The sequence below is a fragment of the Sorex araneus genome, chromosome 1, assembly GCF_027595985.1.
Source record: "Sorex araneus isolate mSorAra2 chromosome 1, mSorAra2.pri, whole genome shotgun sequence".
In the NCBI taxonomy this organism is placed as follows: domain Eukaryota; kingdom Metazoa; phylum Chordata; class Mammalia; order Eulipotyphla; family Soricidae; genus Sorex; species Sorex araneus.
Genome location: NC_073302.1, coordinates 157,188,596 through 157,211,176, shown reverse-complemented (window position 1 = coordinate 157,211,176; position 22,581 = coordinate 157,188,596). Strand labels below are relative to the sequence as shown.

At 48.4% G+C, this 22,581-nt stretch overlaps 1 protein-coding gene across 1 annotated transcript in view; it reads left to right on the top strand.

Moving 5' to 3' along the window:
* The window catches only part of SERINC5 (serine incorporator 5), a 105,534-nt gene that overhangs the window by 25,365 nt on the left and 57,588 nt on the right, over nt 1-22,581 (top strand).

Below are 22,581 nucleotides of genomic sequence, written 5' to 3'. Positions count from 1 at the left end.
TCATTTGCAGCTAACCTGGATTCATTCCCCAGCATTCTATATGGTCTCCTGAGCCTGCCGTAAATGTTAAAATATGTAGTGAAGTAGTTTGAATACAACTATTGCAGTATATTTGATACTCTTTGCTGAGTTCATTTAGTATCTATAGAAAAGTATATTCAGAATATACTCCTACATAGATCTTGCAGCTGGAGCTAAGTATGGACCCTCTTTTGCTCACTGCATGAAAAAAGCCAAGTGCCATCAGAGCCACGCGTGGAGAAGGTGGGGAATAGAGCTAAGCTCACGTCTGGCGGAGTTCCTTTGTTTTCTGGAATATTTATGCAGGTAGAAATGGGGGCTGGAAACATCTGTCTTGACTGCTTTTTTGCAAAACAGGAGGTGGCTTTTCAGGACAAACACAGGATGGGGATCTTGAGGGAAAACAAGAAGTCTCAGGATAGGGGTAAGGGTGAATTTCCTGTGTATTTCCTCAAGTGTGACTTGTGTTAGGTCTGAGGGGGGCTGCTCTAGGGCAGAAAGCAAAAAAGAGGGGGCAGGGGTGGGGAGTGGAGACTGTTTGAGTTTCTGCCTGCCATTCCTTCTTGCAAAACAACAGAGTGTGAGTTAAGCTTTTTGTCTGACCCAACTAAATGTCAGGCAGCCGGTCTCTTCAGCGCCCCAGTTTCACAATCATTCTTGCATCCTCATCTTAGGCCATTGGGTCATGAGCAGTTATTCCCAGTTTGCTCCAGACTCCTGGCAGCCCTTGGAACAAATCATTCACTTGCTGATATGGAGTCGCCTTTTCTGGACAGTCCCTATGAGTGGGAACCATCTAGTCTGTGATCTTTCAGGGCCATCTCCCACTTTACCAATTCCCAAGAGCTGTCGTGCTGCTTCACATGTCAGCACTTCAGGTTTTTTAATGGAAAGTCCTGCTTTGACTCATCCGTTGACTTGCTGACGGTTGTTTCCACGTTGGGGGCTGTTTTCAGTAATGTTCTCACCAACATTTGTATGCCAGTGTTTGGGAAGACATACTTCCATTTCTCTTATTCATGGTTGCAGGAGTGGAATTGCTGAATGGTGGAATAACTGTGCAACCTTTGGAGAGACTGCCAAGTGGTCTTCCAAAAAATGATTTTTCTGACATTGATTCCCATACAGAAGTTCTTGTTTGTTTACATTCTCACTATTTATTGTCTGTCTTTTTTTTCTTTTATTATAGCCATCCTGGTGATTATGAACTAATCTCTCATTTGGCCTTTAATTTGTGTTGGATATCAACCCTAAGTGTTTAGGCTTCACCAGTGAATTGCTTCTTTCTTCCTCCTAGAGAAGTTTAACATGCCTTTGCTAGCATCCCTAACTTAGTTAAAATTTATCTTTAATCTTTTATCTTTATCTTTATCTTTAACCTTTTTCCTTGTATTTTATCTCTCATTGTCACAGTTCCCCAATCAGTCTTGATTACTTGTAAGCCAAAACTTTCTAGTAATTCTGAACTTGTATTTGTACTGCTTTGTATTTGAAGTGCTGTGTATTTGTACCTGCGTTTCTATCTCTCCTATGGCCTTTCTACGTTTTACTATAGAGCAATGTTCTTTGGTTAAACACAGACAGACCATTAATGCTATGCCCCTCATATTTGGGAGTTGACTGACTCTGAAATATATCTGCTCCTGGGCATAATTATTTGGTCATAATTACTAGACTCAGGCTTCAGTTTCTATAGTTCCTAACACCCCAAAAGGGAAGTCCTGCTATGGGACTGGGATGGACCCGGGGCGAGTTTCAAAGCTACCCAGCATCGGTGGGAATGCTGGCTAGTTCAGCCCTTTTGGAAAACAGTATGGACGATTCTCAAAAAACTAGAGGTTGAGCTCCCATTTGACCCAGCAATAACACTGCTGGGAATATATCCCAGAAAAGCCAAAAAGTATAGTCGAAGTGACATATGCACTTATATGTTCACCGCAGCACTGTTTACAATAGCCAGAATCTGGAAAAAACCCGAGTGCCCTAGAACAGATGACTGGTTGAAGAAACTCTGGTACATCTATACAATGGAATACTATGCAGCTGTTAGAAAAAATGAGGTCATGACGTTTGCATATAAGTGGATCAACATGGAAAGTATCATGCTAAGTGAAATGAGTCAGAAAGAGAGAGACATAGAAATATTGCACTCATCTGTAGAATATAGAATAATAGACTATAAGACTGACGCCCAAGAATAGTAGAAATAAGTACCAGGAGATTGTTTCCATGGCTTGGAGGCTGGTCTCTCATTCTGGGTAACTCAGGGAAGGGACCACCAAGTAAAATGTGGTTGGAGGTCATGTGGGGGAAGGGTGATGCGGGCCGAATACAGACTAGAGACTGAACACAATGGCCACTCAACATCTTTATTGCAAACCACAACACCTAATCAGAGAGAGAGAACAAAAGGGAATTCCCTGCCATAGTGGCAGGGTGGGGTGGGGGGAGACGGGACTGGGGAGGGGGGGAGGGATGTTGGGTTTACTGGTGCTGGAGAATGGGCACTGGTGAAGGGATGGGTTATTGAACTTTGTATGGGGGAAACATGAGCACAAAGATGTATGGATCTGTAACTGTACCCTCACGATGACTCTCTAATTAAAAATAAACTAATAAAAAAATTAAATTAAATTAAAAAAAAAAAGCTACCCAGCATCGAAATGGGACATTCTAGAAAGCATAAATGCATGGTCTTGATGCACACTGTTACAACTTAACAGGACCCCCGTGGGGAAGGACAAGCTGAACTGGCGTGAAGACTTAGTCTGGGATTTATTGCTTGTTCTCAGAGCCCAGAGAACTAAGTGTTAAAAGCCTTGCTTGCTCTCAGCCCAGAGAATTAAGTGTTGGGATCTTTGTCTCTTACTGTGTTTATCCAAACAACTTCAGATATTGATAATTAATACAACTAGAAGGAAAGATAAAAAGCAATGTAGATGTCCCTGGGAGACAGTATCCTCTTGAGTAGATCTCCCCAAGAGAATTTCCTCAGCCAAATGTTTATCTATGTAAATGGCAGAAGTCTCCTGCACTTGAGCCTGACTGTCTTCTCCAGGGCCCCTGAAGGGGGGCAAGTTGAATTTCCCTCCATACCCCAAGCAGAGCCCTGGCAGCCAAAGACCTCCGGAACCCAGCTACAGCCCTGCTCAAGGCCACTCTCCGCATGCTCGGATGAGCCTCATGCATGAAGGAACTGGCAGAGCAACCCAGGTGTGCGGGACCCGGGCTGAGATCTCCCTCCAATCCTGCTCAAATCAAGACTGGGCCTCCTCCACCCAGATCCTCCATTTTCCAGTAGCTAGGCAGTCACAACCCCAAAACTGCCCCCAGTGGCACCGTAAATCCCATCAATGGCCAAGATCCAGAGATTATAAAACAGAGCTCCCAGAAGTGACCTCTTATTGTCTAGTTCTCCCACTTGGAGAACTCAGGAAGCTACCGAGAGTATCCTGCCTGCACAGCAGAGCCTGGCAAGCTCCCCATGGCATATTCAATATGCCCAAAACAGTAACAATGATAGGTCTCATTCCCCTTACCCTGAAAGAGCCTCCAATGCGGCACCGTTGGGAAGGACGAGTAAAGAGAGGCTGCTAAAATCTCAGGGCTAGGACGAATGGAGACGTTACTGGGCCCACTTGAGCAAATCGATGAACAACGTGATGACAGTGATGTAAAAAACCAATCACACCTGTCCTTACCTCAGCCCCCCTTCAGATGTTCTATAAGTATGCTAGCAACTCTGCATTAAATGGGCCATTTTCACCATCAGATTGTGGTCCCCAGCCTCCCCGTTGCCCCATCTCTCTGTGTCTCTGTTGGGGAGCCCTGGGGAGGCGGGGAGGCTCAGGGCCACCGAATGCAATGTGCATTGCAGCAGCAGCAGCAGCCCCCAAGGTTTACTTTGTGAACTCACAGATTTGGATTTATTTATTTATTTATTTAGTATTTTTGGTTTTTGGGCCATACCTGGCTGTGACTAGGGCTTACTTCTGGCTCTCTGCTCAGGGATCACTCCTGGCAGACTTGGGGGACCATATGGGATGCCAGAGATTGAACCCAATTCAACCACATACAAGGCAAGAAGAGCTCTATCTGCTCTACTATTTCTCTGTCCTGATTGGATTTCTTGTCTTCTTGTTTGTTTGCTTGCTTATTTTGTTTTTGTCCTTCCACCCCCGCCCACCCCACATTAAGTGCTCAGAGGGCGTACTCCCTGGCTTACTCCTGGCTCTGTATTCAGTAATTACTTCTGGTGGTGTTTGGGGGACTATATGGGATGCCTGGGATCAAACCCTCCCTGTTCTCTCTATGGTCCTGATTTACATTTCTTTAAAGAAATGGTACATTTGCCTTTAAGATGCTTGCTGGACTTTTGTATACTTCCTTTGGAAGAACCTTTGTTTAAATTCATGCTCTTTGATGACAAGTTTATGAATGAAAATGTCAGTAATGAATGCCTTTTCATTATTTACTTGTAAGAGTTCTTTTATATTTGTTATGCCAAATCCCTGTAATATTTGTGATTTGCAGTGATTTTTCTCTCATTCTGAGTTGTCTTTTCACTTTTTTGATGGTTCAATTTGTAGCATAGAAGTTTTAATTCCTGTGTAGTCCAATTTATCTGGTTTTTTCTTCCATTGTATCCAAGAAAATGTTGCTGTATCTGAGCATTGCCCAATCCAAGGTTGTGAGGCTTTAGCTCTGCTTTCTTCTAAGAATTTCATAATTTTGGCTCATGTTTAGAACTTTGCTTGATTTAATGTTTGTGTAGGGTGATATGAGGAGGGTTGCCTTTGAGTTTGGAGGTGAAGTTGTAGCACATCTAGTAGAAAAAAATTTTGTTTTCCTATTAAATTTAAGTAGTCTTCTCTCAAATTCATTTTAAATATTAGGGTTTATTTTGGACTCTCAGTTCTACTAATTTGAAAGCACTGATAATTGAAGTTGACTGGTGGCGAGATTGGTGTTGGAACATTGTATGTTGAAAACCCAACTATGGATAACTTCGTAAATCATGGTAGCACTGCACTGTCGTCCCGTTGTTCATTGATTTGCTCGAGTGGGCACCAGTAACTTCTCCATTGTGGGACTTGTTGTTACTGTTTTTGGCATATCGAATACATCATGGGTAGCTTGCCAGGCTCTGCCATGTGTAAATCATGATACTTTAATAAAATGAAAATTTAGAAAATTGACAGTTCATTAAAGCAGTCACTCATCTGGGATTTCAGTGCAGAGACTTGAGTGGGCAGGTGGTTGCCTTTAGGGAACTGGTGATTCTTAGACCACTGTCTCTGTTCAGGAGGCTGTCTTTACAAACACATGATGGTGAGTTACAGAGGATTGTGGTAGATGGTAGAAGGCAGGAGAGCTGATTTTGTACCTGCAAATCACAAACTCTTAAGTACTGGGATGGTAGACAATGAACCCCTTCTGCTTCTGACATCAGAAGTTATCAAGAATGAATCTCATTCCTTTTATTTTGTTTTTGAGCCACACCCAGCAGTGCGCAAGGGTTATTCCTGGCTTTGCACTGAGGAATCACTGTTGGTGGTGATTCATATGGATGTTCAGGAATCCAACCCGGGGGCTACCATGTGGAAAGCAAGTGCCCTACCTGCTGTATCATTTCTCAGACCCCAATCCCCCTTCTTGTAAGGAGTAGTAGCCTAGTTTTATTGGTTGGTTTGTTTTGTTTTTGGGTTTTCATTGATTTATATTTTGCTGCTCAGGGCAGTGGTCAGGACTTATTCCTGGCGCACTCAGGGATCACTCCCGGCGGACTCAGAAGACCATATGGAGTGCTGGGGATCGAACCTGGGTTAGTCATGTGCGGGGCAAGTGCCCTGCCCACTGTACTAGCTCTCAGGCCCCATAATAACCTGTTGTTTAATTATTGTCTTCATTAAACAATAACTTAATTAGAAAATGAATTGTGATTGGGTTTTCTAAAAATATCATTTAAATATTTTTTAATTTAAAAAAAAACTTTTTTTTTTTGGCTTTTTGGGTCACACCCGGCAATGCTCAGGGCTGACTCCGAGCTCTGCACTCAGGAATCACTCCTGGCGCTGCTTGGGGGACCATATGGGATGCTGGGAATCGAACCCAGGTCAGCCGTGTGCAAGGCAAACGCCCTACCCGCTGTGCTATCGCTCCAGCCCAAATTTTTAAATTTTTTAATATTTAAAAAAATTTTTTTTTCAGTGGGGGGTGGTGGTTGTGGTTTGCGCCTGCAGTGTTCAGGGCTGTTCCTGCCTTTGCGCTCTGGGTTCACTCCTGGTGATGTCTGGGAGTGTTTGTGGCACTGGGGATCAAACTGGGACTGTGACTCTTTGCTATGTCTCTGGCCCCTGCGTTTTATTGTTGTTTCGGTGGTGGTTTTGTTTTTAGTGTCCTCTTCCCTCTTCCCATTGTCTTCCCTGTGACCTGGTTAAGAATGCTAGCATTGGCCAGGAAGTTCTTAGGGTGGGAGCATGTGCAGGAGACCCAGACTTGGTCCTGATGTTGCATTCCTCGAGAGGTTCCTGTGCTCTAAGGAGGCTGCCAGAGGGCCAGCCAATGTTCAGAAGAGGAGGGTTGGCGAGAGTAAAACAGGTTTATTCAGGTAGAGGCAGGCTGACTTGCTCCCCCTCCCCCGTCCCGACCATCTTGCCCTCAGTCTGCAGTAAATGGTATACAGAGGATTGGGTGGAAAAGTTAGGGGGGAAACTGGGAAATGGCTCCTTGGGAGTCTGATAAGGATTCTGATAAGCTACTGGAATCTTCTGTGGAGGGCAGGTGTTAGCTCTTCTTCTGAGGAGTCCTGGACCTGAGAAGCTCCAGGCAAGTATCAGAGAGGCCTATTCCTCTGCCCCCACCCCCATCTCCCTCGCCCCCCTTCCAGGAGAAGAGTCTTTGGAGGGGGCACAAGAGCCAAGGGGAGTGAGATAAGAAATCCAGTTGTGTGGAACAGCAGGGTGGACCCTGCAATGTGCGTTCATGCCCTGAGCACAGCTCAGGGGAGACCCCAGCCCCCAGCATGCCCCGAATATATCATGTCAACGCGGACTTAAAGCCACTGCTGCTCGGGCTGGGCCTTGGCCCTAATGAGCTGTGTGACCTTGGGCAACTTGAATCCTCTGAGCCCAGGCTTCTCCTTGCTGCAGTGGGGGACGGTGAGGGAAGTGACTGCTTCCCAGGTTGCGGAGAGTAAGTTGGTGTGCAGGGAACTCTGCCCTTCGTCATTGTTTGTGTTCTCTGGGCCCGCAAGCTGCAAGTTCCTGGAGCAGATTGTGCAGCCATGAGGAAGGCAGCCCTTGGGCTCCTCGTCCCTGGCAGTTTCCTTGAGCAGAGGCAGGGAAGAGATGTCCTTGACTAATGTCAGTGGCAGGCTGACAGGAGGAAAAGAGCTGCTTCCTCTTGGGGAGCAGCTGGTCTCAGCCCCCAGCCTTGTTTTCCACAGAGCTCCCTTTTCCTGGATACTAGGAAGTGTTGGCAGCCAACATGGTTCTAAATAGTTTGAAAGCCTCTTCCGGCCTAATAACCCTGTGATGTAGGAGCTATTACTATCTCTTACCCTATTTGGGGGGTGTGGTGGGGTGGGAATGGGAGGCACATACTTAGCAATGCACTAGGAACCCCATGTGGTGCCTGGAATCGAACCTGGTTTGGCAAGGATCTTGGCCCCTGTACTATCTCTTCAGTTCTTTATTTCTTTGTCAGTGAGGTGACTGAGGCCCAGCGTGGTTGGATAATCTTGTATTGAATGGAATAAACATATAATAAAAATGTTGATCACTTGTGTGCCAACATGTTGGCTAAATACTTTACACGACTGATCTCATGTTATCTTGTTGATGTCATTATAATTTTGATACCAGGGACCAAGTTTGTAGTATCTATTTTAAATTAACTATTAATTAATTAAAAAAATTTTTTTTTGGCTTTTTGGACCACACTTCTGGCTCTGCACTCAGGAATCACTTCTGATGGTGCTCGGGGAACCATATGCGGTGCTGGGCATCAAACCAGGTTGGGTCACGGGCCAGGCAAAGGCTCTCCTTGCTGTACCACTGCTTTAGCTCTAAATTCACTTTTTTTTTTTTTTTTTGCTTTTTGGGTCACACCCGGCGATGCACAGGGGTCACTCCTGGCTCATGCACTCAGGAATCACCCCTGGCGGTGCTCAGGGGACCATATGGGATGCTGGGATTCGAACGCGGGTCGGCCGCGTGCAAGGCAAACACCCTACCTGCTGTGCTATCACTCCAGCCCTAAATTAACTTTTTGTAAGAGCCGAACCCAGCAGGTCTCAGGAGCTAGCAGGGCCACACCTGGTGGTGCTGGAGTTTGGGGGTGGGATGGGGAGGTAGTTCGTGTTAGGGATGAGCTTTGGCGCTTGAACTCTCCTTACCCACCATTGTCAGGTTTTGTATTGTGTCTCTGGTAAAGTGATTTCTCCTTACATGGGGAAGCAAGTCAGGGTTGGTTTGTTCTGACCATTTCTCAGTGTTGACTTTTGAGTGGGGTAGGTGAGTTCAAATTCCTTTGTATAGACCTGTCATTTGCTAACTTGAAATGTTGGTCACAAAATGGGTTTGTTCCCAAGAAGCTTGGAAAGAAGGGATCCCATTTATCACCGGGCCACGCTGAATGTGCCCCCATCTCCTCAGAAAAGAGAGGATCCTGAGATATTAAATTAGCATGTACATGCAGATGGCTTATATGTCTGTAAATTGTTGATGTCATATTTGAGCTGAAAAGGAGTTTTCTGAGCCCTAAAATTGTTGTCAGTGCAGTTTTTGTTTCCTGCCTACCTTTTGTTGTTAGACCATGTTGTGATGAATTGAAGAATTTGGAATGATCTTTTAATTTACCCCAGAGTGTGGATTTGTTATTATAATGTTCCCCTGATGAAAAGAAATGTGAACTGAGGGACATTTTTTTCCTTTTAGTTTTTGTAATTTTTCCTCCTTTCTGTCCACCATTCCTTTCTCAAGGTCAATACAAATAATGACTTTCTTCCCCTCCCCCCATTTATAAAAGGAGCTCATTTTCTGATTATACAAGGAGCACTGCCGTTGTCCCAGCTAGTGGGAAGGACCTTTGACGTGGTCCTGGGGTGCCTCAGGCAGCAATGAGTTGTCACAGCAAGTATCTGGCAAGAAAATGAGAACACTTCTGCCTTCTGTCTTTAAAGGCATGACTCTGCTTTTGGTCTCTTGATTTCATCTTTTTTTTCTGCGGACCAGCAGAGGAAGCTTCGGAGCCCAGTCCCCACATCACGCGGAAACCAGTGTTGGGAATGCAGATGGGACTTGCAGTCTGAGTCTCAGTTTCCTCATTTGTACAGTGGCGCTCGTGGTAATTGCCTCCTGTCTTCTGGTGGCTCTTTTGAAGACTCAGTGACAGAGTATCTTGAAACCACTTCATTGCAGGGCTTCAGCGCAGAGGAAGGGCTTGGTAGGTAACAATTATTTACAGTAAGTGCTGAGTGAAGGAGCTCCCTGGTTGCTCCAGACAACTCCTCCTTAAAGTTTTGGTGTTTTGAGGGCAGCACAGCATATAATTCTTCCTCTTTTGAAATTGTAGGACTTGCTGCAAAGTTGGGTGCTTTGAAATCGGGCTGGGCCCCTGTGGTTTGTTTTGTCTCTGGACCTTTGGCCACTGTGACTGGGCGTATGCTTGGGCACACGCCACCCGTGAAACCCTGTGCTATATCAAGGCTGTGTCAAAGTGGCAAGGCCACTGTCTTCTCTTCTCCGCTAACCAGTCTCCTCTCCTTGAACCATTGAGGTTTCTGCAGCTCTCCACTCTCCTCACAGGGTGCAGGGTTCAAAAGAGCAAGGACATATTCCTTAAGAATCAGGACGTAGCCGGGTTTCCCGACCCTCTCTGTGAGGGTGGTAGTGCTCGCGAGCCTGTGGTGGAGGGCAGTTAGCAGGTTTCACTGAGCATCACCAATGTATTACGCTAAATGGAAAAATCTGTGCAGCATCTATTTTAAATTACCATTGAACAGCATAAAGTAGCGGGAAGAAGTAGACTTAGGAGGTGCCTACACAGAGACAGAAAGCCCACTGGCACATGTAAAGGTGCCCTTAGGAGGTGCATCTTCATCACCCATGGTAGAGTAAGGAAGGTACTTAATTACTTTTGCTCTGGCAAATTCGGGTACAGTCACCATGATTTAAAATTTTGGTGATGGACAGTTTGACGCAAGCATGTGACATCAGAGCAGTAAAAGGAGTTGCATGTAAGAGTGGGGTTGGAGCAAAGGAGCCCACAGCTTAAGGCCTGGTTCCTTTGTGGCCCAGTTTGGCACCATAAACTTCAGCTCAGGGCCAGCTCATTACACATCCCCACACTCCTGCACATAACCACCTCACTGACGACAACGATGATGTCATGGCATTGTCCCATGGTGCCCAGAACTCACTGTTTAGTGGCTCATGCAATGCTTGAGGGATGGAGAAAACAAAGATATGTTCCCTGTGTCGAAACAGTGGAGACACGGCCGAGTTTACTTTTGTTAGAACTACCCGATCCTTGAAACTTACTTCATGATGCTTCTATTCCTTTCTTATCATGTGATTTGACCAGATTATCTTCTGCCTTAATGTGCCATGATAAAATGAATTTTATACATAAAATAAAAAGTCATAGCACATGTGGAAGGCTGCACATTAAATGAACTTCTTGGAGATTGCAGAGGGTCCCTGGGGCTACTCCTGCCAGTATGTGGCCAAACCAGTCTGGACAGTAGTACAAGAAATGAAAATGATATAAAATATCACCTATGAACACCGATACCATCTTACACTTTTTTTTTTTTCTTTTGCGGCGGGTAGAGGCAAAGGCATATTATGACTGCGCTCAGGGTTCTGAACTCAGGGATCACTCCTGGTGTGCTGGGGGAGGGGGGTCCTTATCAGAGGGCCAGGGGTCATACCCAGGTCAGCCACATGCAGGGCCCGTCTTTCCTGCTATATTGTCTTTCTGGTGCCCAGATAGATTAGTTACTTCCTCCTTTATTGCCCTCCCCTGGGGCTCCCGATTGGAAACTCCAGCCTGGTAAGCCTGGTGCTGCTTGATACTCTTCTCTCCTCGGATGGAGCTGCCCTTTACTTCAGAGCTATGTTAAGTCACAGGCCCGCAGGTCCCATTGGCCTCCTCGCCTGGGGCTCCCCGAACGCCCCAGACCTTGGATTGCACTGTGGGAGGGAGAGAGAGGAGAGGCCGAGCCAGACTCGTTCAAAGGAGCCCTTTGCTCATTTCAGCCTCCGCTCCACCCGGATCACGGGGAGAAATTCTAGGTTTGGCAGAACAAATAGCAATGTTTAAAGTCCATTTCCTGAGCGGCCACCCCTCAGGCCTGTTTACCCTGCAGCCCAATAACTGTTCATTTAGTAGGTGAGTCAGCCTGGCTTGGTGGCCCACTGGGCTGGGCTCAGATGCTGGGGTGCTGGTCCTCACTGACGGAAGGGCTTATCCTTGCAGGTTTCAAAGGTAGATTTCTCCCGGCAGGAGTTAGTGACTGACTGGGAAGAATGTTACAGGGAGACTGCGGTGGACACAGCTGCCACTTAGTGTCCCGATGAGTGGAGGGCGAGAAGGTGATGGTTAGAGAGCAACCCTCGCCCCACCCCAGGATTATTTACTTATTTATTTATTTTTTGCTTTTTGGGTCACACCCGGTGATGCACAGGGCTTGCTCCTGGCTCTGCACTCAGAAATCACTCCTGGCGGTGCTCAGGGGACCATATGGGATGCTGGGAATCGAACCCGGGTCGGCCGCGTGCAAGGCAAATGCCCTACCCGCTGTGTTATTGCTCCAGCCCCCCAGGATTATTTTTATATATTTTCTCTGTTGGTGTTTTGACAGGGAAAACGAGAGTCTGGTTCCTTGGTTCTTTCCTTTGGCTCTGGCTATTCTGTTGCCCGTGTATTTTAAGAGGAGTAGCAGGAGCTTCTCCAGGTAGGGGCCAGCCGCTGCCTGGGGAGAGCTGTGGGTGTGTGTATGATCCTCCTTGGGCTGTGCCCGTGTAAATCCAGCCTCACTGGTGATGGCTTCTCTGCGGCTGACCTGGGGGAGAGGGTGTGGGTAGAACCTAGTTGGAAGCACTGGGCCGTGAATGGTGGCTGGTGACTTGTGAGGAAAGGCCCGTTCTGGCCGCCTGAAGTGGGCGGAGGAGCAGAATTCTGGGGCGGAGAGGAGAGGCGCGGCAGAGGCTTCCCGCGGTGCGAATGGCTGCTGGTGGGGAAAAGGACAGCCAGCAAGTGTTTTCTCAGCTGTGGGAGAGTCGGGGGAGCCCGTCCTTCAGCGCCAAGAAGAAAGCTGCCGAACGTGGACCTTTCATGTGGCTCCAGGCTGGACTCTGGAGAGAGAGGGAGGGAGCTTGCGGGTGGGTGCGGGGGCTGACAGGGGATTTGAGCCCTTGATGTCTCTCCCTGGAGAACCCGGGCCCTCAGCTGCCTCCTGCGCCTGCTCTCAGGACAGGCCTCGTCCCAGGTGTGGGCTCACTCACTTGCAACGTCTCCTTTGTTGGGCATTTTGTGAACCCCAAAGAGTGGGATTCCAGGAAATCCCACCTGCTGGGAAATGGCCCCCACGTGGGTGGGAGCCAGCCCCTCTGTGCACAGACACCAATGCCAGCGGACATTGAAAGAGGCATGTGTCCCCAGCAGTGGGTCAAAGGTGTGTTTGAGAGCAGTGACCCCCTTCGGTGGTGTGCAGCTGTGGCCTGATTCGAGGGGGTTGGGGGAGGGGACTTCCTGTCAGCCTGGGAAGCCCATGGAGTTTGGGGCAGTCATCAGGCAAGCTGATCAGGAGTGTTGGTTTCGGTTTTTCGGGGAATACACCCGGCAGTGTATCGGGGCTGACTCCTGACTCTGTGATCAGGGATCACTCCTGGCGGGCTCAGGGGGACCATCTGGGATTGAACCTGGATCCCCATGTGCAAGGCAAGCACCCTACCCCCTGTACTCTCTCTCTGTCCCCCCTGCTCCCAGACACACACACTCTCGCTCATGTGTACCCACCTTTCATATCCGCTGTGCTGTGATAGGAACCCTTGAGAATGCCCCCGACATCTAGACTCCTTCCCTGGGTCAGCAGAGCGCCCTGTAAACCGTTTCATTTCACTCAGTCCCTGGGGGGGTGCCTGCAGCTCAGTGCCCCGTAGACACAGCCTGGCTCCCGGGGTGGGGCTGTTGCCGCCCCATCCTCTTCCCGACCGCCCAGGGGCTTGAAGTGGTGGCTTTGCTGATTCCCTCGCGCCCATCACTAGATTCTGCCCTTTCGCCAAGTCATCTTTCTGGACCATGAGAGGCAACAGGGCCAGATCACAGGCTCCTGGCCTGGGTTTTGTGCTGTTCCCCAGTCTGAGGTGTCATTTGCTGGGTGCCGAGTTTGCTGTTTGTCTTTGTGTGCGCTTCCTGAGGGAGGGCCTGGACTGCTAGTTCTTAGGACAGTCCTGGTTGGTACCCGATTTGTGCTGTGGGCATTAGAGGTTTGTCACATTCGTGGGGGTAGAGTGTGTCCATTTGTGTCCCCTGGGTTGCACTCAGAAGAGATTTATCCCTGCCGGCTCTCGCTGGCAGCTCCTCCCCATCCTCCTCTCCGTGGCAGGCGCTGTGGTCTCCCTCCGTTGCCAGTCACCGAGGCTCTGAGGCTTGGCAGGGCTTCGGTTGAGGCTGGCACGAAGCAGCTCTTGGAAAGGGCTTGGCAGAATGCCTCATGGCAGCAGCATCTCCATGGCACAAGCAGGCAAATTTGGGGGGTTTTGCAGTTTCACCAACTGCTTGTTGATCAGCTATTACAAAGGAGCAGTGCGTTTTCTCCCCGGAGGTTTCTCTGTGGCACCCTGGAGTAAGCCCTGAGGACTGCCACATGTGGCTCAACCCCCCTCCCCCACAACCCCCAGCCCGATAAACAGAAACAGAAGTTTCAACCCAGTGAGCACTTTTTTCCCTTTGTCCCATCCATTTCCAATTTGAATTTTTTTCCCCCGCTTTGGTTTTGGTTTTGGGAGCACACCCGGCAGTGCTCAGGGCTTATATCCTGCCACTGGGCTCAGGATCACTTCTGGCTGTGCTCAGAGGACCCATTGGGATGCTGAAGAGAGGACAAGCATGCTACCTGCTGTACTGTTGCTCTGGCCATCCAGCTTGAATTTCAGTATCTCAATATCTCAGTCCTCCACCCCTACCACTCCCCCCGGACTTTCCCAACACAGACTGTTGTTCTTTCTGGGGAGTCGCACGTGCCCCCTCCCTGCCGAGGTGCAGAGAGGACTGTGACTTTGAGGCTCCCAGGGGTTGTCGTGCACACCCAGAGCATCCGTCCCATGCTGCTGTGCTGCTCGGGGCTCTCCTGCTGTCTGGCCAGAAGGAGCGGGAGGGGTGCAGGCTGGAGAAGGCAGGGGGCTGCCGGTGCTTTCTGCTTGCTTGCTTAAAGGAGGTGTAGATTTCTGGGGTGGGGGGCGTGGGCACAAGGACTGAATGGTTATTATTATTGGTTTTCCAGCGAAGGGGTCAGTAGGTCAAATAAGTTGGGGAGGAGTCTCTACTCTTCCTGGGTTCGGATCCCGGGATTTTATTGAGAAAAGTGTTGTTCGCTCCCAAGTTAGTGCTGACAATGAAAATGCGCTTAGCCGTGTTATTAACTGTCATTAACGACCTGGGCTTCTCCATTTGTCCCCATACGTATCGGCTTTTGTGAGGGAAGGAAGGGATGGCCACAGTGATATCCAGCAGACTCCCCCAAACTTAATTGGCCTAATTCCCCTTTCCAGAAAAAAAAATCACTTTGCACCCCCTCTCCTTTATGCAAACAAACAGCACCCTGGAGTTACATCTGAGTCTGTACCCCAGTCCTCCCAGCACCGCCTGGGACCTTGATGTGGCTGCTGAGAGCAGCTGGCTCTCTGGAGTGCTCAGTGCCACGCTCCGTGCCCATGGACTCCTCCCAAGGGCCCTGCAGAGTAGATATTTTTACCCCCTTTTTACAAATGAGGTAATTAGCAGCTAGAGAGGGAACGAATTGGCCTTGCTCTGCCCACCAGCTGCGGGGAGGGCTGTGGGGTATGATGCCATCCTCTGCTGCTGGCCCTAGTGAGGGCTGGGGAGGTTGTTCTGGCCTCCCCAGTCCACCCCCAGCAGACCCCGTGACCCTCACTTCCCTTATCTTCAGGCCAGTGACTCTCCCTCAGCCCTGACTGCAGCTTTCTAGGCCTCGGCCCTGGAAACCCTCTGACAGCCCCGTCCTAGAATGGGGGAGAGGCAGAAGGGCTTCTCAGGGGAAAGATGCCCCCAGCCGGCCCCTGATCAGTGACTCTGCCCCTTCATCACAGAGGGAGACTTTGTCCATTGGTGTCTGCTCTGGCCAGGCCTCAGATATCACTTTGAGTGTTCCCGCTGGGCTTCTGAGACACCTTCCCAGAGACTTCTGGGACCCCCAGCACCCAGCGCCAACTCGAGGTGCTGCTCTAAATGTTCTGTTCCCCGAGCGTCCCCACCACAGGGAACTGTGGGTGCAGCCCTGAAGGCGACTGTGCTGAGCTGAGCAAAGTTGGTTCTAGAGAACGTGGTCCGGGGAGATAGGCCAGGGGCTAAGGCGCTTGCCGTGCCCACAGCTCATCCTGTTCCATTCCAAGCACCCCAGAAGGGTTCCTCGATCCCCACCGGGAGTGATTTCTGAGCACAGAGCCAGGAGTAAGCCCTGAGTACTGCTGGGTGTGTGGCTGCTACCCCCCAAAAGCCCCCCAAAACCAAAACCAAATCATGATGGCCCCATTAGAAGTTTGTTCTCGGAGAGGACATTTTACCTCTTGGCCTTAAACCTTAGAGATTTTTTTTTCAAAATGTAACCCTGTGGGCTGTGATCTAATAGCCCCCACGCGGGTGGTACTGGGGGCCGTGAAGGCTTTACTCAGAGGTGCTGGGATGGCGGGTGGGGAGATGTGGGGGCGGGGAACACATGGCCAGGATCTACCTAGAACCTCTTTCCTGCCCCGCGCGGTGAGGTGTTTTCAGGAAGGGCTGTGAATAGGGAAGGTGGTGGAAGGCTTCAGCGTCCAGCCGCTGCCCGGGAATGAAGAACTCCGCCCTGCTCCAAGCCTGGCTGCCACGTCAGAGGGATCCTGACGTGGGAGCCAGGCTGCAGACGCAGAGAGCAGTCAGTTGCTTCCAGCCCCAGCTGGCTGCTGGCTCAGACTTGGGCGCTGAGTGTCACTGAAGGAGGGACCGTGACCTTTGACCCCACTGCTTTCCTGGAACCGCTGTTGGCTGGGGGGTTGGAGGGCTCTTGCTGGCTGGAACCTGCGAGAACCTCCTGCTGGGAGCCTCTTTCCACCCACACACTCTGCTGTCTCTCTTAGGACATCCCGTGGTTTGAAAGGAATCTCTGTTTTCAAGAAAAATTTAGGACTGATAGAATGGAATTATGAAAGCTCATTTAAAAAAATTTCTTCTTTTTGCTTCTTTTTTTCAATTTTCTTTTTCTAAAGCTTTTTACAGTAATTGATTACATTGAGTATTTCAACACCAGTCCCACCGCCATTACCCTTTCCCTCCACCATTATTTTGAATTTTCTCACGACCACTAAAACCTGCCTCACAGGCAGATGCTAAATCATTTATTTTGTATTGCTTATTATGAATAGTATAGGATGTCTAAAGCTTTAACTAATTGGGGTCCAGAGCCACCTCTGTGGCAGAAAGCTGGGTTTTGTGTTTAGTTTTATTTGGGGGGGTGGTCGGGGAGGGAAGAAGAAGGTGATCACTGTACTTGGCCATGCTCAGGGCTTACTCCTGGCCCCCATCTCAGAGATGGGAGAGCTCTGGAGACCATGTGAAATGCTGGGGGTCAAACCCGGGTTGCCAGTTTTCAAGACCATCGCCCTGACCATCGTTATACTATCTCTCCAGCCCCCAACTCAGTTATTTATTTATTTAAATTTAAAAACTGTCACTGTCATCCCTTTGCTCATCGATTTGCTCAAGTGGGCACCAGTAATGTCTTCATTGTGAGACTTGTCACTGTTTTTGGCATATCAAATACACCACGGATAGCTTGCCAGGCTCTGCCGTGCGGACGGGCGGGATACTCTCGGTAGCTTGTCGGGCTCTCTGAGAGGGGTGGAGGAATCAAACCCGGGTCAACTGCATGCAAGGCAAATGCCCTACCCACTGTGCTATCGCTCCAGCCCATTAAAATTAAAATTTAATTTAATTTATTTTTTTGCTTTTTGGGTCATACCCGGCGATGCTCAGGGCTTACTCTTGGCCCCCATCTCAGAGATAGGATAACCCCAGTGGAGCTCTGGAGACCATGTGAAATGCTGGGAATCAAACCCGGGTCGCCAGTTTTCAAGACCATCGCCCTGACCATCGTTATACTATCTCTCCAGCCCCTGACTTCTTTTTATTTCTTTATTTTTATTTTATTTTATTTTTTGTTTTTTTTGGTCACACCCGGTGATGCTCAGGGGTTATTCCTAGCTCTGCACTCAGGAATTACTCCTGGTAGTACTTGGGGGACCATATGGGATGCTAGGAATTGAACCCGGGTTGGCCGCGTGCAAGGCAAACACCCTACCTGCTGTGCTATCACTCCAGGCCCTGACTCAGTTTTTTATTTTTTAATGTTTTTTTCTTTTTACTTTTTGGGTCACACCCAGTGATGCACAGGGTTTACTCCTGGCTTTGCACTTAGGAATTACTCCTGGCGGTGCCCAGGGGACTATTTGGGATGTTTGGAATCGAACCCGGGTCGACCGAGTGCAAGGCAAATGCCCTACCAGCTGTGCTATTGCTCCAGCCCCATGACTCAGTTTTTAAAAAGCTATACTGCAGTAGTAAGTTTTTTCTCTCTTTCTCTTGCTCTTATCCCCTCACTCCTACCTCCTCCCCTGCCCATTTTCCCCCCTGGTGATCAAGCTCACAGCCTTATACATACAAAACGTATATTCTGTCACTGAGGTATGTATCTTGACTCTTTGAGATTTTCACAAGGATAGAGATTGTAGTATTCTTTACAGCGATAGTTCTCCCTGGCTGTTTTCTGAAGTACCTCTCATCGGCTAGTTGGCTGATGTGCTGGGCAAATATGTGAGGTCCTACCATCTATGAGGTAGGACACAGAATGTTTTGATTTCTTTCAAACCAAATTCTCGTAATGCTTTTCTAATTATAAGCTCCATGCTTGTTTCACAGAGTTGAGAAAATAAAGGAAAGCATAGTCCCTCCCAGCCCTGCCACTCTGTGAACTACTGTTGACATAGTGGAATGAGGATATTTTTGTTGTTGTTGTTCTGGTTCTTGTTATATTTGTATCCCATATGTTTCAGACTCTATTTTCAGTAAGCCTTTCCTGTATGATCTGCATAATCATTTTAGTGGGTTCACTTCTTAATTATGAATGGACCACTGGTCTAGAGAACTGAGCTTACCACAGTATGGCCAGTGTGGGGCACATTGGGGGGTATTGGTGGAGGGTGTGGTGTTGAAATGGTCTCTGTATGAAACCCTATCATTGACAGTATTATAAATCACAGTGCATAAAATGTAAAAAAAGCTTTAAAAAAATCTTGAATGTACTATGATTTTAGTTATAGTACTTTATTTTTGGGTTTCTTTTTTTTTTGGGCCACACTTAGGGCTAACTTTTAGCTCTATGCTCAGAAATTACTCCTGGCGGTGCTTGGGGGACCAAATGTGGTACCGGGAGTCGAACCAAGTTCATCTGTGTACAGGGCAAGCACCTACCCTCTGAATTCTCACTCTAGCACCCTGTAGTTTAGTTCTCTTTTTCTTCTATCTAAACTAAATAGCAAATAGATGGATACTACTAGGGATCAAACCCAGATCTCATCCATATAAGATTTGTGCATTGCCACAGAGACACATCCCCAGCCCTAGATGAACACTCTTATTTTCTGGGTTTTGGAGCACTTCTAATGGTGCTCAGTGGCTACTCCCAGCTCCCTATTTGGGGAGCCAGACGATGCTGGGGATCGAGTGTCCTCCTGCAAGCCATGCACCCAGCCCATTGACTCTGTCCGCTCTGTAGATGGACATTCTTGTGCTTGTCTTTGCATCCTGTTTCTTGCAACATTCCTCGAAATTGACTCCACACTTCAGTATGAAGTAGAGTGACTGTCAGCCGAGGGAATGAATGTGTGGCTTGTTTCCAGGGGATCAGGAGTAGCGCCTGCTGAGTGGGTAGCTCTTGGTGATTGGATCAGTGGTCTTAGGGATGCCATCCAGGTCCGTTGAGGCCAGAGGCAGCCTGGGGGAGAGGAGGCAACGGCTGTGTGAGTTGTTTTGTTTATTGAGTTCTTGCTGACCCTACACCCAAGGACAGGAGAGAAAAGCTGCCTCCCGTCTTGCCCCCTCTTTCCCATGCAGCCAGTGTTCTATGTTCAGGAAAATACCAGGGTTTTGGTCTACTCTCAAGGACCCTCATGGGATGGCCTGTTTATTTGGATGCCAGCGGCTAGCCCAGCAGTGGCTGGCAAAATGCTGACCAGGTCCGGGCTCTGCCATTCCCCATGTCCCTGACCACCCTACGGAGCCTTGTCCTCAGCTTTGTAAGGAGAGGTGAAGAGAAGAATGATACTCGCCATAAGACGTGGGAGTAGTAGCGCCTGCATTCTGCCCAGTGTGTTTCAAAATATAGTTAGAGCCTCCTGCTGTCCCTTGTCCCCACCATTTATAAAGGGGCAGAGGTGGACTTGCTGTAGCCAACCCAAACCTTGTCTGTCTTCCCCTGCTCTGCTAGTGCCTGCCTTTCTAGGAAAAGGGACTGAACTGAGGGAAATGACAGTTTTGAAGCTTCTTTCCTTTCACAGTTTGGAGACACTCATGCCAAGTTGGCTCTCCAGGACCCTGGAGGAGTAACTGTTTTGTCACGGGTGTTCTCCACTTTGCTGGGGGGATTTACACTTGAGGAACTGAAGCGCTGAGATTGGGGTGAGAGCACAGCCGGTTGAAGTGTGTGCTTTGTGTGTGGGAGGTCTAGCTCGGCCCCCGGCATGGCCTGGTCCCCTGAGCACTGCTGGAAATGACCCCTGAGCACCGATCCAGGAGGATCCTTCCCCGCCCCGCCACTTCACCCCTCCCCCATACACCACTGCGTGTGGTGTAGTTTTAAAACCAAAGCCAACAAAAACTAAGCTCTAGCCAGGGATGTGGCGGTAGAGTACTTGCCTTGCATGTAGGAGGCCCTGGGTTTGATTCCTGGCACTGCAAAAGCCGACAAAACCCTAAAACACCCCAATTATGCGACCTGTGTTTGGGCCAATTCTTGTGACACAAGTGTAGTCCACACTGATTTCTTCTCAGTGGAGTGAAGGGAACATGATTCATGGTAATGCCAGGGCCTCCCTTGGGGACAAAGACTGTGACTGCCCTGCAGGCATACCATACTTGCACAGCACAGACTGCACTTTGGGGAGGGTTGAGCCTTGGGGTGCCAAGGGCGCTTGGGGAGATTTTGATGGCTCTGTCATTATTCCAACTTCTCCTTTACATGGATTTTTCTCTCTTTCCTTTCCCTCTACAGTTTATGTGTAGATGGTGTCTTCTCATGGTCTGATCTGTGTGTGTGTGTGTGTGTGTATGTGTGTGTGTGTGTGTGTGTGTGTGTGTATGTGTGTGTGTGCTAACTGCCCCTTTTGACAGGAGAAATACCTTAGATTGCAGTCAGGCCTGTCCCCAATGACCTTATTTAACCTACTTTCCTCTTTGTTTTCAAGTGCAGTCACATTCTGAGGTTAGGATTTAACATAAGAAAGGGGTAGGGCACAATTCAGCCCATAAAACTAGCTCCCCGGCCCCTCTACCCCGAGCTCCCAGCTCTGTTCTGTGACATAGAGAGTCTAGAATTTATTAATTCAGTCTTGATGTAACTGGGTAATAGTCTTATTTTACCTGTGAAGAATTTGTACTGGAATCTCTGTGCCCTGGTTTGTGTATCATGTAGGAAAAGCTTTTTTTCTTTTGGATTTTGATCCACACTTGGCTGTGCTTTGGAGCTTACACCTAGCTCTGTGCTCAGGGATCACTCCTGACAGAACTTGGGGGGGGCCTATGTAGGCTGCGGGGATTGAACCTGGGTGAATCACATGCAAGGAAAGTGCCCTACCCACTGTACTACTGCTCCAGCCCCAGAAAGAACTGTTTGAAGAATTCCAAGCATTGCTCCCTGCAGAGGTTATCTGGGGTTTCTCTTGCATGTGTGATAATTGTGGAAAGGAGAGTGTGTGGTATTTGTGATAAGGTGTTGGGATGAGAAATTCAGGATGCAGCTTGTAGCTGGTGCTCCTGACTTTTTTTTTTTAAATTTTTATTTATTTATTTATTTTTATTTTATCACCATGTGGAAAGTTACAGAGTTCTCAGGTTTATGTCTCAGTTATACCGTATTCAAACACCATCCCTTCACCAGTGCCCATATTCCACCACCAAAATCCCTGGTATACCCCTCGCCCCCCACCCCAACTGTATAACTGATGAATTTCACTTCATTTTCTCTTCACCTTGATTACGTTCCATATTTCAACACAAAACTCACTATTGTTGTGGGAGTTATACCCCCAAACAAGATAACCCTATTAAGGAAGCATTTGATAATTAGTTTTCCATTAAAAGATTGTATGTTTTCAGGTTTTAGAAAAGGTCTCGCGGCCACGTTAGCGGCCGAGTGGCTCGGATGTGTCCCAGTCCCGAATCCCGGAGCTGTGTTAGTTGCTGCTCAGTGTCGCCAGGGCTCCATCTGGAGAAGGTGTGCTGCCTGCACCTCCTCCTTCCGGCTCCCTGGTGTTGTTGGCCCCAATTCGAGTCCGGAGGTGCTCCTGAATTTGCGGTATAGGGTTGCCAAGCTCTTTGTAGAGTTTTTTATGTTATTACTATATGTTATTGACTCAGCATCCATTTCTTGAGTCATAGTATTTTTCTCATTTTTGTTTGTTTCTTTTTTTTTTTTTTTTTTTGCTAATTCCATCAGTGCTCAGAGGCCACTCCTGCCCAGACCATGTAGAGGGACCATGTAGGACACTGGGGATTTGAACTTAAGATCAAATGAACTTAAGGCACTCTAAGCCCTGTGCCATCCTTTCTGGTTCTTGTTCATTTGATTTTTAAAACTATCTTTAAAGAGCTGTTTTAGGTTCCTAACAAACTTGAGAGGAAGACACATATACCCTACATGTACACAGTCGCCCCAATATCAGCTCTCCCTCATGCGAGTGCATTTGTTCCAGTTGATAAGGTTGATGAGTGGATGGGGGGGGGGGTTGGGGACTTAATACCTGGTGTGTCCCAGGGCTGCTTTCAGCTCTGTGCCCTGGGCTTGCTCTGGATGGTGCTTGAGGGACCATGTGGTGCCGGGGTTCAAACCTGGGCCTCCTGCAAAGCATACACTCAACTTATTATTGAGCTAACTGTCCAGCCCCCAAGTAGATGCTTTAAAAAGAAAAGCAATCACACTGGACCCACACCTGTCAGCAGAATCCCCATTTGAGGTGATAATCGTAGATTTAGTCTAATCGCACTGACCAACGAAGCCTAGTC